The 3,864-nt window shown below is 41.9% G+C and overlaps 1 pseudogene; it reads left to right on the top strand.

The window, feature by feature from the left end:
* The first annotated feature begins 212 nt into the window (after nt 1-212).
* On the top strand, nt 213-2,074 carry LOC136548795 (uncharacterized; annotated as a pseudogene).
* The last annotated feature ends 1,790 nt before the right edge of the window (nt 2,075-3,864 follow it).

The raw sequence follows: 3,864 nt of genomic DNA, 5'->3' as shown, positions 1-3,864 counted from the left end.
CAAGTGTATACATGTAATATGCCTACTAACTTCGATTTTCTTGAAAAAAAATATCGGTGTCCATGTGTGCACACATGTACTTTACGGTTGGGTCTGCCCCTGATTGTAGGCATATAAGGACTCAATTTATCTCATGGTCTTCTGGATCAATGTTTGACTGTGGCATGCAGTAATAGTGGTTGAATCAGATTAGGTTTCAGAAAAACGAAATGATGGAATTGAAACTTAAGGCACCTGGTTACATTATCTGTTAAAGAGGCAGCAGCTTCCTGCAACAAAGATAATGGTAATGGTAAAGATGGATCAATTCCAATAAGAAATGAGTATCCGCGGCCGCCTGTCCCTTATTTTGAAGTTAATGAGGGATGTGATAGGAAAAAGCTCAAAGAGGTATGATAACTGTCCATCTCTGTGATATTCCACCCCCCTTTCTATTTTCTTAGCGCTGACTCTTGGCATTCTCTTTCAGCGCATGATCGAAAGGTCTGTTTCTATCGCCAAGTCCTTGGCAAATGACATAATCATCCCAGACCCTACTCCCCAGGTTTCTGTTGCCTTCATTAACGGAATTTGGTTGATGATTCGTTCCATTATATTAGTCATTTCATTTAATCATGTAATATTATAGGGTACTTAAGTCTACTGTATATTGTTGTCATATACTCATATATGAACCTTGACTAGGAACATGTTGATCACATGCCTGAACCATGATAGACTTTAGACCCCTTTATATTCTCTCTCTTCCCTTGTTGCATGTTGGGTTACATGGTTTTATCATTACTGTTATTGTCATATATGCACCTTGATAGATTTTACCTTGATGTGCTTTGTTATATAATATTGGATAACTGATGCCTTTCACCTTTTTCAACTGTTATGCATCCATCTAGTGGGTCAGGGATACCCTCCTTGACAACTATGACAAATTGGATCCCATCCTTAGGTGCTTCCTCCGATTGTTCGAGGACTTTTCAGGCAGGGGCATGTCATGGAATTTAAGCATCACCGCACAAATCTTAACCCTCATGGTCAGTTATAATGCTCCGCGATGTGCAAAAGCTGTATTGGAGGGCAAGGCACCTAAGCTCAATGGAATGCACGCCAATCCCAACTGGATAAACCCATGTGGATACTTCCCACTCCATGAAGCTGCTTTTGCGCCATGGCGCATCAGCCAATGTACGCTAAGTTGGGAATGATGTCATTGAGAACCTACTTCCGCTCCATGTTGCAATTGAGAATAATTGCGTGCATAAGTATCTGGAGGATAATCTTTCTCCCAGCGAGAGTCATCTGGATTATATCTACAAGCTTATCCATCTGACTTCCCTTCCCTGTACGAAGTTCTTGTTCCGCATGACATAAAAAGTAACTGTGGTCATGCCATAGATCCCAGTATCCCACACAGCTGTTATATTGGATTAGTTATACTAAGGACTGAGCATCCTCTATCTCCACTTGTCAGAGAAATTAAAGTTTCCCCTTCTGAATCTTCTGTCTTAGTTCATGTGTTAGTGCGTGTTATTATAGTAAAAGGCAAGGAGTCTTCAATAAAATATACAAAACTGTTAACAGTAAATAACTTTATTTTCCTTGCCTCAGAGAATGTCCCTAAACCATATTTACTTTGATAGGAGGAAATGAAGTGATATATTTAAAGTTATTCAACACTACTTGCTTGCATACAAATGCTAAATGACACTTAGATTTTTGTTCCTTGTTGTTTTACAGAAGATATTCTTGTATACAACTAGACTGCTTGCTGATAAAACAAATAATCTACTTGATGAGCTCTGGAACTACCTTGAGGAGCAGATCCGTAGGGGGCTGTTCCTCCAAGATAAATGGCAGTAGTAAGAAAGATGGGTTTGACATTATCAATAAGCGTATACTGAGGCTTGCGTTTGCCTTGAGATGGGGGAAAGGTTCAAATAGAATAGCACAGAAGCTTCTGAAGGAAAGGAGGACACTTATTGATTGCACAGGGTTGCTTGTTGATGTAATAATTTCCCATACCGGTGAACCTCTTTCTGCATATATTCAGGCGAGGACGTCCAATGCCATCTCTTAGGCATTCTCCATCTTCTTGGGCGTGCTCCAACTTGGACCTAGGTCCCAAGGATGTCTAACAAGCCCATGACGACAGTGTAGCTCCCGCTAGAAATAGTGATAGAATATATTGGTGATTTGGAGGCCTTGCCGATGTGATATTGAGATGGAACTAGATCTATTTAAAAGCTTATCAAACAAGCTTTCTATCAAGTATTCATTGACCTCAATCGCACTCCGGATGGATGAGTTATGGCCTTCCCAATGAGGCACTGTCGGGCTGCCGACGAACCGAAAGTTCAACTTTGATGAACTTCCATTATGAAACACATTTGAACCTACAATCAAATAGTGACATGTACATGTGGAACCAAGTGAATTATAACCAAAGCCACTATGCAAATGTAGGAACGAGTGTACCTGATAATCATTGTTTGTAGCCGAAGGTGCCATGTCCTCATCTTCCTATATTTGTTCAACTCTGAAATCTCCTTTCATTGTGCAAAAATATGATCAACTAGAGGGCACCAATAGTGATAATGTTGTCATGTCGAAATCCCCAAGTTTTGTAATGAGGCAATAGGTTAAATTTCAAGAAGGGGGACAATGTTGGCTACTACCGACAACTTGTCCACCAGCTAGCTCAAACCGAGGACAGTTTGTTGTCAAGAAGGGGGGGATGATGAGGACATGGCACCTTCGGATACAAACAATGATTATCTAGTGCACTCGTTCCTACATTTGCATAGTGGCTTTGGTTATAATTCACTTGGTTCCACATGTACATGTCACTATTTGATTGTAGGTTCAAATGTGTTTCATAATGAAAGTTCATCAAAGTTGAACTTTCGGTTCATCGGCAGCCCAGCAGTGCCTCATTGGGAAGGCCATAACTCATCCATACGGAGTGCGATTGAGGTCAATGAACACTTGATAGAAAGATTGTTTGATAATCTTTCAAATAGATCTGGTTCCATCTTAATATCATATCAGCAAGGCCTCCAAATCACCAATATATTCTGTCGCTATTTCTGGCAGGAGCTACACTATCGTCATGGGCTTGTTAGACATCCTTGGGACCTAGGACCAAGTTGGAGCATGCCCCAAGAAGATGGAGAACGCCTAAGAGATGGCATTGGACATCCTCCTCCTTGGCCACCACCTTAGGAGGCCAGCAATGACGTCCAAGCTAAGCCAGGGGCCTAGTCCAATCCGAGTTCGAGTCTGCCTCGGCCGTCAGGACCAGTCTGCAATAAAACGGACGCCCAGGACGCATCCGAACTCCGTTTTTTGATGATACACATATGGATGGAAATATAATTTCATAAGGAAACCAATGGAAGTGGACCCACATCAAAATTCCATCAGAATCAATGGGAATCATCAAAACAAGTTGACGTCTAGAATCTGTCACGGCGCTGCGTCGTCGTCTTTTGGGCCGTTGGGCCTTGTAACGTGTTGGGACACCTTTAGGATGTGAAGAGGGATCCTTGGACGTCCCTTAGGCTATATAATTAGTAGCCACCACCTACATTAGGTTTTGGGTTTTGCTTAGATTATTCTGTCAAGAAATAGTTTCACCGTTTATCGGTTTGTGAGACCCTAACTCGTGAGATTAATCATATATCTGCAATTTGGTTGCGATCTTTCTTGTTCTTGCTTGTGTTCTTCGTTGCGCAGGCAGGGATTAGCCTTCTTGGCGAGGTTAACCTGGTCTATGACTCGGTTGATAACCAGAGGAGCTATGGTGCTAAGATTGTAGGGTTCGATCTTTCGATCTGAAGCCGGATCGGTGTGTCATTCTCCGCCACA

This window comes from Miscanthus floridulus, chromosome 4 (genome assembly GCF_019320115.1).
Source record: "Miscanthus floridulus cultivar M001 chromosome 4, ASM1932011v1, whole genome shotgun sequence".
Lineage (NCBI taxonomy): Eukaryota > Viridiplantae > Streptophyta > Magnoliopsida > Poales > Poaceae > Miscanthus > Miscanthus floridulus.
Note: the sequence above shows the minus strand (reverse complement) of the source record. Positions and strands in the feature narration are given on the sequence as shown.